Source organism: Rhinatrema bivittatum, chromosome 5 (genome assembly GCF_901001135.1).
Source record: "Rhinatrema bivittatum chromosome 5, aRhiBiv1.1, whole genome shotgun sequence".
In the NCBI taxonomy this organism is placed as follows: Eukaryota; Metazoa; Chordata; class Amphibia; order Gymnophiona; family Rhinatrematidae; genus Rhinatrema; species Rhinatrema bivittatum.
Genome location: NC_042619.1, coordinates 276,583,172 through 276,597,419, shown reverse-complemented (window position 1 = coordinate 276,597,419; position 14,248 = coordinate 276,583,172).

Genomic DNA, 14,248 nt, shown 5'->3' with positions numbered 1-14,248 from the left:
CAGTGTTTTACCAGCGAAAATGCTTTTAAAAACCATATAAGCAAAGGACTGCCACCGTCCCTGTACCCCAGCCTCTTCCACTGCATAAAGCTCCTCTTTTATGGTCTAATATACTGGCACATGAGGGGGCTCCATCATTGTCATACGGGGCTAGAACTCTTGATGTAAATTGTTAAGTTGAGAAATTGTAAGAACAGTTTTCAACCTGTTCTATTGATTGACTCTGCTTTCCTTAAGGAGTATCGTAATGCATTAACATGGAAGGGGAATGCTCTCGGGTGTGTTTACAAGGTTATATGAACATTCCCGTTTAGTGAACGCTGTATGCTTTGCTCCTTTAGGCTGTGTAGAACATGACGGAATGATTTATGACCTGTTAATGTGACAGGATTGTTCTTGCCACAGCACAATCTGGTTCATTCTATAGGTTTCTGAAAGGTATGGTGCAGTGAAAAAATGATGACATAAAGAGGTTTAACAAAGAAACTCAGAAAAATCTCCCTTTATGAGGATTAGAAGTGCTGATGCTAAAAAAAATAAGGTAGAAGTATGATTATTCAGTGATTTATTTAAGGGACACTAACAGAGTTGGCGAAATTGGGATTAGAATATCTCCTGATAGTTGTTTACAACTGTGCTCAGAGCCAGGGCTAGCTTTTTTGCTGCTTTGTGTGAAAAATTACTGTGCTGCACCCCCCTCCCCACCCTCCCCGATTCACTCTGTGCCTGTCCCGGGCCCATCAAATAAAGCCCAGCTCCGTCCTGCAATCTATATTTTTAAAAACTGTCAAGAACCCCCCACCACCCAGAACCCAGGGATAGGGAAGGGTATTAGGGACCCTAGGCAAACCTTACAGCCTTGCACACATGCCAGCCCCCCCCCCCCCCCCACACACACACACACTCCCACACCCTTTACAGACACACACAATGAAATTATGCATTTATAACAAACTTTACATGAAAAAGAACATTCAGAAGAAAAGTCTTCTGAGGCCAAAATATCACTTACAGCATGCATATTATATTTACATGCACTCCTGTGGTGCCAACCAGAAAACTCTGCAAAAAAGACACTTGGAGCTCCTACAGAATTAGACTTTTTGCGATGTTTGCTGGGTGTGGGCTTGGCCCTCAGAAAGCCATGAACAAACAGAATTACCATTACAATATAGTAAAAGTCCCATACCAAAACAACCCTAACAACCTTATCTATGAAAAGGCAGCACTGCACACATTACACCAGGCCCTAGAACCCCAATAAAACTCTTATTAGGAACCCAAGCTGCTATAGATCCCTACACAGAAATTACATGCCAGCAAAATCCTCACCTCAGTCACATATGCAGAACACAGACAAACCCTGACCAAATACAGAATAAAGAGATCAGAAAGTATAAACAGAACTGGAACCCACAACAAACCAGAGCAACATTGGAAAAATAGAAATATTACCATTCTCCATAAAACATTAAATAATAAAAACAAGAAAAATAAAACATCAGTCATACTATTAAAATCATATTCATAGAGATCACGTGGGGTGATGAGCTGAAGCAGACGTGATCCCTTCAGCTCCGGGTGCCTGCCTCCTAATTTACCGGTAAAAACGGAACGGCGAGACTCCAAAACCTGACAGGGGCAATAAGAACTGGCTTATGTCGATTGTCACCTTTATGCAGACGTCGCCACAGCTGATGGCCGCTAGAAGTAGCAGAAAAGAAAAAGATAAAGGAAAGCCGACTGAATTCAAGATGGCGCCGGCAGAGCTTCCTAGCACACCCTCACCCTCCAGCCCTGACACGGTGGCGATTCTCCGAGACACAATCGCGGCTACCTTGGATGAAAAGTTGGCAGGAATCGCAACACAACTTACTGAGGTGAGAGACGCGTTAGTGGAGTTTGGCCCGCGAATAGACCACGTGGAGGGGAGGGTGTCCCTGCTAGAAGATGAACTCACGGCGGCGACGGGCAAAGTGGAGGCGCACGCTACCTCACTGCGGGAGTGTCAAGAAAAAATTGACGACCTCGAGAACAGGTCTAGGCGAGCTAACTTACCTTTTCTGGGCTTGCCGGAATCCCTTGATGAAGGGGGCTTGGGTGATTTCTTAGAGGAATGGCTACCGGAGGCAGTGGGGCTAGAGCCCTTACAAGGACATTTAACAATTGAACGAGCCCATCGCGTGGGAATGCGTCGCCCTACTGATTCAAGACCCAGAATAATTATAGCCAAATTCCTCAATTATGCTCAAAAGCATAAAATATGGCTGGCATACAGAAACAAGCCTGATATGGACTATAAGGGAACGAAGATCCGTATTACCCAAGACTATTCAGCGAGGGTTTCCCAGCAGTGTAAGAGATTTTCTAGTGTCTGCTCAGAGCTGGTTCACAAACATATTAAATTTGCACTTCAATATCCTGCTACTCTTAAGATCTGGATGAACGGAGGGCAGAAAACTTTTACCTCCCCGGAAGAAGCTCAAAAATATGTGAAGGAATATGAACGTTAATGTTCTAAAAACCTATACATAAATATAAACATACAGTTACTATTTCCCGGTTCAGTTTTTCCCCCCAAAACAAAATAAAAAAATAAAGAACAAAAAATGTAGTGAGAGTTTTACTGGGACTTTTTTTTTTTCCAGTTCATGCTCCATCTGATTTATGATTTTATTCATATAAACGTTTTCGCTTAAAGCTGCCTACTCGAAGGGGGGCTATGGTGTAAAAACGGAGATGCTGTAGACTCCTCCAGGTCACCGCCATTTGCAGCTTGGACTACCATTTTTTGTCATGGCATGGCTGTACATGCTTTAGCGAACATTGTAAAGTAAGGAGGAGAGACACATGCCTTACACTATTAGCAGGGCTATGGTAGTTCTGGGCTCCTTTTGGTAAACGGCTCTATGTTACAATAGCTGGGCTAGATGATCGGAAGCAGCGATGGATATGAGGACAGATCGTGGACTCGTGGTCATCTGGAAATTCCAGCGGGCAGCGATACGAACAGACACAGGACAGCATGGATCGAGAAACAGAAACGTCATTTTCAAATATAGCTTCCGACTTTTTAAAGTTAAAATTTTCTGATGGACAGAAGTTTTTTGCGCTTCACGGCAGTTTAGCTTATACTTGTTTATACAGTTTAATAGGAACCGATACTGATATTTAAAATGTCACTGTACGAGGGAACTGAGTGGCGGAGGTATAATATGGGGTGTATACAGCATAGGGGGCAGTTCACCCGGCCACCTATATCAGTGATCTTCCTCTCTTCGGGTGAAGAGAGAGAGTCTGTGTATTAGGGGAATGGGGACGGGAGGCATAGGGATACAGGGGAGTAAGGGGGGTGGGGGACAGAGGGAAAAGGTTATGGGGAAATTTTGGACGAAATGGGGCCTGGAAAAGGATCATCAGGATACAGAGGAAATAAGGGATGGGGAGTACAAGAGGGGTAGAGAGATGTGGAAAGTTGGAGATTCAATGATGAGGAGACCAAGCTGGCGGAGAGGGGTGAGGCTGGGCACCCAGCTCCGAATGATAGGATTTACACGACTATGCTTTGTTAAAGGAATACGTTTATACTATGGGGGGTAAATATAGAATAATCTCCTGGAATACTGACGGGCTCGGAACTCCAATAAAGAGAAAGAAAGTTTTTCAACATTTAAAGCGTTTGAAGGTTAATATAGCATGTATTCAAGAGACCCATCTAAATGCCACCGAAAGTGCAAAGCTCTGCAGAGAATGGGCATCAGACTGTTTTTACTCTGAGGCGAAAGGGAAAAAGGGAGGTGTAGCGATTTTAATCAACAAGAATACTCCTTTTACACTGATGAAGGAAATTCGTGATCCTGAGGGCAAATTCCATATTATCATAGGGCAAATAGCGGGGAAAGCTCTCACTGTGTGCAATGTGTATGCCCCAAATGTTCCAAATCCCTCTTACTTTACCAATATTATTACCATCTTATTAGAACATGCCCAAGGAGATTTGATTGTCGCAGGGGATATGAACAGTGTCCTGGATGCATATTTAGATAAATCCCAAACTCCAAGAGGATACTATTTACCGAATAACTCAGGAGTCTCACAGTTTGTCAACAGGCTGGGCCTACTTGATCCATGGAGGACATTAAATCCTGAAACTAAAGACTTCACGCATGTCTCTAGAGCGCACAATACGATGTCTAGAATAGACTATATTCTTCTCTCCACTAATCTTTTTCCTAAGGTAGAAGCGGCGGAAATTAGTCCCATGGCAATAGCAGATCATGCACCTATTTGGGTAGACATTTGGTTTACAACAGATCGTTCCGCAAAAAAACTGTGGCGTTTACCAGGACATCTAGCCACGGATAAGGAATTTCATCAATTCCTGACTGCAAAATGGGAGGAATATTCCCAGAACAATGAACAACATGCAGAAAATCCGCTTCTTTTTTGGGAAACCAGTAAAGCGGTACTCAGAGGAGAAATTATTGCTTTCGCTATAAAAAAGAATAAGCAGTTAAATCACACTATACTTTCTTTGGAAACACAACTACAACAAGCTAAAAGACAATTGGCGGATCAGGTAACCACCCAAAACACAGCTTCATATTGGGCGTGTCTATCAGCATTAAACGAGCATTTGCAACTACGAGCCCAAAGGGCATTACGGGCTTCTGACCACCTCTTTTACAGATTTGGCAATAAGTCCAGTAAATTACTAGCAAGATTAGTGGCGATAAAGAGGAAGAAATAATATATTACTGGCTTGAAAAACTCATCTGGGCAATATGTAACAACGGCTTCAGAGGTTTTGGAAATATTTCGCCGGTTTTATGAAGAACTATATAGAGAGGATAGACAGGGGAACTTCGAAGAGGAGGCAGTTTTCTTTAGTGATTTGACGCTGCCTACTTTGTCTTCTGATGACCAAAAAAAGCTGATTGAACCAATAACCGAGCAAGAAGTTCAAGAAGTCATACGCACCAGCAAAAGTAATAAATCTCCGGGACCTGATGGGTTCACAGCTGAATATTATAAAATTCTGCTATCTCATGCTGTTCGACCCATGACAGCTTTCTTCAATCATGCTTGGCAAGCGGGAGGTTTCCCGAATGATTTCAATAAGGCCTATATCACAATTTTACCCAAACCGGGTAAGGATCCACTTATGGCAGCATCCTGCAGGCCAATTTCACTTCTAAATGTTGACCTCAAATTATATGCAAGGATTTTGGCTATTCGTTTGGGAAAGGTGATACCATCTATTATATCGCCGTACCAAGCTGGTTTTGTTGGAGGAAGAAATGCTGGAGCGCATGCTATCCGTCTTTTAACCGCTATTGAGACGTCACACTATCGCCAGACCCCAGCGATGGCAGTGGGGTTCGATTCAGAAAAAGCCTTCGACAGAGTGTCGTGGGATTATATGTTTTCAGCTCTGCAGCGCTTTGGTATCCCAGATCCCCTTATTAAAGCCATTAAGATTTTATATGCCAAACCAGTGTCGCACATCTCAGCCAATGATACACTTTCAGATGGATTTCAGATCACAAGGGGGGTTAGACAAGGCTGTCCCCTTTCTCCTATCCTATATATTCTGTCATTGGATCCACTGTTACGGAAACTGGCTCTCTCACCTGATATACAGGGGCTGCAATTATCGGGAGTGACTTTTAAAGTAGCAGCTTTTGCCGATGACATGCTAATCTATTTAAGTAACCCCACCAGGGCTCTTCCATCGGTGTTGTCTATTCAAGCTGCTTTTGGAAGATTTGCAGGTCTAAAAATCAATGTTGACAAGTCTGAAGCACTGGATATTTTGGGGAATCTCCAGTCCACTTGGCCGGGACAATTCCCCTTGAAATGGGTTACAAAATCGCTCAAATATTTGGGGATCCACATACCAGCTGACTTGCGCCAACTTTACTCCCTTAATATTACCCCACTAAAACAAAAACTCATTACCAAACTGCAAGCTTGGAGAAACCTACCACTTTCCCTGTCAGGAAAGATTTTACTACTGATACTGATACTATTTAGCCCTGGTACTATTTAGCCCTGTTGCAGGTCCTTAGGCTCTTCATGACACTTTTGGTGCTATGTTGACGTAGTATTGATGTGTTGGCATGCCTTCTGATGATGTCTACCCACCAGTTTCATTAGAGATGATTTAATAGAAAATCCACACTTGGAAGCCCAAAATAGCCTGCACTGCTTCTCCCATTGACTATAATGGTAAATGAATGAACAAATAAAATAAACCAAACAAATGACTATGACCAATGAAGCAAATGAGCAAACTGATTCTGCACAAGCTTATGAGTCACTACCACCCCAAGATATCTCTCATGATAAGTGCACATCAGCATCTTCATCCACTCTGCCACCATCATGAAGAGCTTCTTTGGATTTTTGCATCCTAAATTCAGGCCCTGAACGTTTGTGCATTGAATTTTAACTGCCAAACCTTCAAACAGTCTTTAGGCTTTTTTGGATTATTTTCCATGTTGTCCCTTCATCAGATGTGTCCACTCTGTCACATATCTTTGTGTCATCTGCAGAAAGACAAACTTTTCCTTCTAACCCTTCCACAATATTGCACACAAAAATATTGAAGTGAAATGGCCTCAGGACTGAGCTATGAGGCATCCCCACTAATCACCATTTTCTCCCCTGAGCGATTCTATTCACCACAACTCACTGTTGTCTATCACTCAGCCAAATTCTACCCTTGGAACCCACCTCTAAGCTGCTCAGTTTATTCATGAGCCTTCTGTGTGGTACAGTATCAAACGTTTTGCTGAAATTCAAGTAAACTGCATCCAATGCCCACCCTTCAATTTAATTCTTTAGTCACCCAATTGAAAAAATCAAATAGATTTGTTTGACATGATCTGCCTTTCATAAAAACCATGCTGCCTGGGATCTTGCAATCTATTTATTTTATTTATTTGTTAATTTTTATATACCATTGTTTAGAATGTGCCATCACAACGGTTTACAATAAAGATAAAATAAACATAGGAAAATTATAAACTGTAAAATAACAAATAAGACTAAAATGTAATTAATCAATCAAGATTAAAATACATAACATAAATCATTGCTTCAGAGCTAAATAAAACAATTGCATAAAAGAATAAATAAATAAATATAAGCCTTCAGAAATAAAAAAATGTTATGAGTAACTTATTACGATAAAAATAACATCTAAATATATTAATATATATTTATAAATATATTAATATATTAATCCACTGCACTGAAGTTAGTTCGCTATTCTTTCCTTCGGCAGTGTCTCTATTAATTTTCACAACACAAAGTACATTTTCAAATACTCCTTTTATGAAGCAGGTACAGCATCCAGACCCTTTCAGCATGGGTGATAATATCTCAAACATATATGCAATTAAAAAAAATGGCGAGCTGCCCATATTACTCTTTGCAAATTAACTTGCCCCCAAAGGACTTTCTGCTTAATAACATGCAAAGCATCTGCAAGCTCTTTTTCTTTATTTTTTCAAAAATCTATGTTCCCATAACCTACTGCATAATGTCAAGATTGAAAACATGCAAAAGGTTTTTAGGCGGCTGAAAGTCAACAGCTTGTCATAAAACACATTCTCTGAAGCCAGGCAATCAAACTTGTGGAGACATTGAAATTGCAGGCAGGCTTTAAATAGGTATTCAGTTAAGCCTCAATGATAGCTGGATGTTTCCACCCCCACCCCCCAATCTGCATGTCTTCTCATAGGATGGCTATGCCAATAATAAGTCTTTAAGACTGATATGGACAATAAAATTATGGAAAAAATACCCCAGCAGCAATAACTTAAACTATATCCCCACTAAATCACTTATTCCAGTGAAATATTCTATAAATGAACTGGAGAGCATAAGAAGTGCAATGCTGCTTCAGATCAATGGTCTATCAAGCCCAGCATCCTGTCTCTGACAGTGACCAATCCAGGTCACTTGGAAATACCCAGCAGATCCTAAAGAGGAGATCCTTTCCCTGTTGCTCAGTCCGAGAAGTAAGAGGTGATGATCCTCAAGTACTGTATACCTGTCTATTAATTGTTAATAGACCTGTGCCAGAAACGTATCCTTATTTAATTGTGGCTATGCTACTAGCCACGTCTGCATCATCCAGGCACGCATTTCACAGTTTATTTGAGTATTGACTAAAGAAATACTTTGTTTTAAAGCTGCTATCATAAAGAACCAACAAATTTGGTATTGGCTGCAAGGGTAAACAGAGAAACATAAAATATGAACAACAGAAAAGGACCATGAGGCCCATCTAGTCTGCCCAATTTCAGTGCTGGTGTAATGCCAGAGAACCTAAGTTTCACAAAATGTTGGCACATCAGATCATGGTAAACTGAAAACTAGGCATGCCAATAGTAGTAAAGATACCAGGTTTTACTTTCATATTGCTATTTCAGTTCCATATGGAGCTTTCACCTAAGTAATGAAAAGTTAGACAAGCTTATAGAGCTGAATGGCATAATTATTATTATTATTTTTAGAGTTGCTGAGATACAAATTGGGATCCTTAATCCTCCTGAGGGTCAAAGAGGATTTTTCTCAACTGACCTCCAGTCTCCATAAGTGTGCCATTTTAATTCCCATGGCTAAATCTAGCCACCTTGTAAACCTTGGCAGCTAGACTTTGCTGCTGGGGAAACGTGTGTGTGTGGAGGTGGTGGTGGGGAGGGATGGGGGTGGAAACAATTTTCTCAGGAACTAGGATTGGGTAACTCCTTTGAAAAGTCAAAATGTCTTCATCAATAGGAACTAGTAGACTTTTATTTTAACAATTGCTTTATCAAAGTGGTTTAAAAAAATCATCTTCATTTTATCAAAGTAGAAAATTCTCCTATTGAAGTCAGCGCCCAGTAGCTAGTAAAAAGGGGAAAAATCTTGTTCTATGATCAACATTTTTTATGTACTTCTTTTCCAGCTTGGTTTTTCAATGCCTCCAATTTCTGACAACATCCTAGCTGTCAACACACACAAGTAGTCATTAGTGCTGTTGAAAGATGGTCTACAGAAGGTCAAATAATGGTCCATGACAATGCAATTATGTTTTCTGCAAGAAAGGTCATTCTTAACCATCACACTAATTATCTTGACAGGGCTACATTCATTTCTGTTCCATTCTTACAGAAACTTTTCAAAAGACTTGGTCATTAATGCTTTTGAATCCCGTGTTCTTTCCTTACATCAAGATATAACTCTTTAAAGAAGACATGTAGTCAGAAAACAAACAAAAAAAATCTGTGACTTACTCCAAATTTTTGTAGTTGCTGTAGAGTCTGTTAAGAAAAGACCTGTCCAATGTCAACTAACTGCAGTTACTAATATTCTGGATTGTGCTCAGCTGAGGCTGTAGTTACTAGAGATGTGAATCGTGTCCTCGATCGTCTTAACGATCGATTTCGGCTGGGAGGGGGAGGGAATCGTATTGTTGCCGTTTGGGTGTGTAAACTATCGTGAAAAATCGTTAAAATCGTGAGCCAACCCCCTAAAACCCACCCCCGACCCTTTAAATTAAATCCCCCACCCTCCCGAACCCCCCCCAAATGCTTTAAATTACCTGGGGATCCAGCGGTGGTCCAGAACAGCGGCGGTCCGGAACGGCCCCCTCAATTGAATCCTTTTGTCTTCAGCCGGCGCCATTTTGCAAAATGGCCGCCACAAAATGGCGGCGGCCATAGACAAAAACGATTCGATGCAGGAGGTCGTTCCGGACCCCCGCTGGACTTTTGGCAAGTCTTGTGGGGGTCAGGAGGCCCCCCCAAGCTGGCCAAAAGTTTCTGGGAGTCCAGCGGGGTTCAGGAAGCGATTTCTTGCCGCGAATCGTTTTCCGTACGGAAAATGGCGCCGGCAGGAGATCGACTGCAGGAGGTCGTTCAGCGGCGGTCCGGAACCCCCGCTGAACGCCATTTTGCGGCGGCCATTTTGCAAAATGGCGCCGGCTGAAGACAAAAGGATTCAATTGAGGGGGCCGTTCCGGACCGCCGCCGTTCTGGACCACCGCTGGATCCCCAGGTAATTTAAAGCATTTGGGGGGGGGGGTTCGGGAGGGTGGGGGATTTAATTTAAAGGGTCGGGGGTGGGTTTTAGGGGGTTTTAGTGTGCCGGTTTTCCTGCCCTCCCCCTTCCCCCGATTTACGATTTTTTAAAATCGTAAATCGATAAAATATATCGGACGATATTTTAAATCGTCAAAAAACGATTCACATCCCTAGTAGTTACTTATTCTCTCCATATACTTCAAACTGCTCTTGATCTGGATTTAAATGTACCCCAAAGGGCAGTTCCTTTTGCAGTATAATTTTGGTAAGGAACCTCATCTGCAAATGGTAGGTAAACGCTGTAAGATAACAAAGATGTATAAAACTGTTATGCCAATCTCCTAATGAAACATGCTGTGACATAGCTTTTGACACCATGATGTCATTTTGTTTATTTGTACCATTTCCATTTCAACTATCACTTCTTTGTATCATCTCTAAATCACAGCTACTCAGGATTTCCTTAATGTTGGTTCCTTCTGCCATGTAGTACAGGATTCTAGCCACTATATTGTTCCTGAAGGGAAACTAACCCCTAGATTTATCAAAATGCTATAAATATAGCAGAAACAGCATGCATGATAAAAAAAAGGGGGTGTGGTTAGGGTATTTTCTGTAAGGTGTGATACATTTATCACACCTGCACTAGTTTTTGCTTCATGTGCTGATTAATAAACCGCTGATGCGTTACCAAGAGAATATTTTTATCGAGAGAGAGAAAAGAGTATATCACTCTACTATTTATACCACTGTAAGAGGGGGCAGTTTTAACTCGGAGTGGACTTTGGGGGGTGTGGGGTAGGTTTGGGAGGGTGGTTTTACATACACAGTAGGAGGTACAAACAGCAAAGTACACATCACTGAAAATTTTCTGTCATTTCAATTGTTGAAAGATACAAGAGGATGTGTTTTGTACAATGCACTCTCTACCTAGCTTCAAACAAGCTAGGTAGAGAGTGCAATATACAAATCAACTCCTTTTGTATCTTTTATCTATTGAAATGTCAGAAAATCTTCAGTGATGTGTACTTTATTGTTTGTTCCCCATACTGTGCATGTAACCCCCTCGAAACCTATCCCCCAAAACCAACTCTGAGTTAAAAGTGTTCCCTCTTACAATGGTATAAAATGATAACTGTATGGTGAGTCTCTTTCTCTCTCACTCTCTCTCTCTCTCTCTCATCTTTTATGTTTCTCTGACATATATGAACTTTCAAGATCACAAAGTCTTTTCTTCAGATGAGGCAGCAAGATTTATTTATTTATTTATTAGGATTTCTATACCGGTATTTGGTAGAACCGTCATATTGGTTTACATCATTTCACATTAATTTACAAATAAAAAGCGTAGATCAACTAAAAACAATAAAACAATATTGCTAACTCATTTTTAAATTCAGTTACAATTTGTGTTAAAAAATTCCTAAACAGAAAACACATACCACAACCATTAACAAACCTGCCTTACTCATCATCCATTTTTTCATGTTATCTCCATGGATTAAATACCTGTTACTCATTTATTGTCACCTTCATTAAATGCCTGTTGAAAGAGCCATGTTTTGATTTTTTTTCTTAAACATTGCTATATTTGTTTCTAACCGTAGGTCAACTGGTAGGTTATTCCAGATTTTAGGGCCAGCCAATGACAGGGCTCTCTCTCTAACCGCTGTTAATTTTGCTGACACGATGGATGGAATAGATAGCACTGGCCTTTGTTGAATATATACCAAGAGAGGGGCATGTATCATAAACACTACAGTTCTCATCAATTTCTTATAGCAAAGATCTCAAGTTTTTAACTACTAATACTAAGATCAGAAATAACTGATGAGCGTCATCTTTTCTGACCTTACGTTGGACATTGGGCATCAAACTAGGGATGTGAATCGTTTTCCATATCGTCTTAACGATAGAAATCGTGTGGCAGGGCAAGAAAATCGTCTTAGGCACGATTTTTTAGTTAAAAAATCGTTAAAAATCGTTTTTTCCGATTAGTGCGCACTAACTCGAGTTAGTGCGCACTAACGGGAGTTAGTGCGCACTAACTGGGAGTTAGTGCGCACTAACTGAAAATGATACAATTTGACACTTTTCAGGTCAGTTAAGGTCAGTTTAGGAATGAATATGTATTCCTATTGGCTGCCCTCTTATTTATTCATGTTACCAAGTCTCCTACTGACAGTATATGGGGGATGGGAAATGGAAACAGTTGGTAGCTTGACAAAACAAGTAATGTGATCAGTCAATGTGACTAGAACTTGTGCCCTAACCCTGATACCAGGGGTATTGTGATCTTCCTGCACACAGTGCCCTATCCCTATTAATACCAGGAGTGTTGTGATCTTCCTGCACACAGTGCCCTATCCCTAATACCAGGGGTGTTGTGATCTTCCTGCACACAGTGCACTATTCCTGATACTGGGGGTGTTGTGATCTTCCTGCACACAGTGCCCTATTCCTGATACCGGGGGTGTTGTGATCTTCTTGCACACATCCCGATATCAGGGATAGGGCACTGCATGCAGGAAGATCACAACACTCCTGGTATTAATAGGGATAGGGCACTGCATGCAGGAAGATCACAACACTCCTAGTATTAATAGGGATAGGGCACTGCATGCAGGAAGATCACAACACCCCTGGTATCAGGGATAGGGCACTGTGTGCAGGAAGATCACAATACCCCGGAGGAGTGAGGGTCAGGCAGCTCCCCCCTGTCTGTGAAGCCAGCCTCTCACTAGTAATGCAGGGAGGGAGCTGTCTCAGACTTCACCATCCTCCCCCCCCCTTACCCACACACCATTCACTAGCTGGGACATGGGGGAAGTCAGGAGTGAGGGACAGGCAGCTCCCCCCTGTCTGTGAAGCCAGCCTCTCACTAGTAATGCAGGGAGGGAGCTGTCTCAGACTTCACCATCCTCCCCCCCCCCTCACCCACACACCATTCACTAGCTGGGACATGGGGGAAGTCAGGAGTGAGGGTCAGGCAGTTCCCCCCTGTCTGTGAAGCCAGCCTCTCACTAGTAATGCAGGGAGGGAGCTGTCTCAGACTTCACCATCCTCCCCCCCCCTCACCCACACACCATTCACTAGCTGGGACATGGGGAAGTCAGGAGTGAGGGTCAGGCAGCTCCCCCCTGTCTGTGAAGCCAGCCTCTCACTAGTAATGCAGGGAGGGAGCTGTCTCAGACTTCACCATCCACCCCCCCCCCTCACCCACACACCATTCACTAGCTGGGACATGGGGGAAGTCAGGAGTGAGGGTCAGGCAGCTCCCCCCTGTCTGTGAAGCCAGCCTCTCACTAGTAATGCAGGGAGGGAGCTGTCTCAGACTTCACCATCCTCCCCCCCCCCTCACCCACACACCATTCACTAGCTGGGACATGGGGGAAGTCAGGAGTGAGGGTCAGGCAGCTCCCCCCTGTCTGTGAAGCCAGCCTCTCACTAGTAATGCAGGGAGGGAGCTGTCTCAGACTTCACCATCCTCCCCCCCCCCCCTCACCCACACACCATTCACTAGCTGGGACATGGGGGAAGTCAGGAGTGAGGGTCAGGCAGCTCCCCCCTGTCTGTGAAGCCAGCCTCTCACTAGTAATGCAGGGAGGGAGCTGTCTCAGACTTCACCATCCTCCCCCCCCCCCCTCACCCACACACCATTCACTAGCTGGGACATGGGGGAAGTCAGGAGTGAGGGTCAGGCAGCTCCCCCCTGTCTGTGAAGCCAGCCTCTCACTAGTAATGCAGGGAGGGAGCTGTCTCAGACTGGTATCAGGGTTAGGGCACTGTGTGCAGGAAGATCACAACACTCCTGGTATTAATAGGGATAGGGCACTGTAAGAGATGACTGTAGTAGATTGAATAAAGATCTGATGTTTCTGCTCTCCTCACACCAAACAAAAACAACACACAAGCAGAGAAGCCCTTCTTACAAAGCTGAGCTAGTGAGTTAAGTAGGAGGAAAAGTAAACATACTGGTGCCAGTGTGGCTACTTAAAAAATACACTTACCAACAATCAATTACATATATTTGAACTGTGTACAGTTCCAGCCAGGACCACCATTCTAAAATGCACAGTGATTGGCAAATTCAACATGCACTAGCATTTCAGGTGCCTGCTAACAAAAATAATAAACAAACAAGTTCTAGTCACGTGAGTGCTGATCAT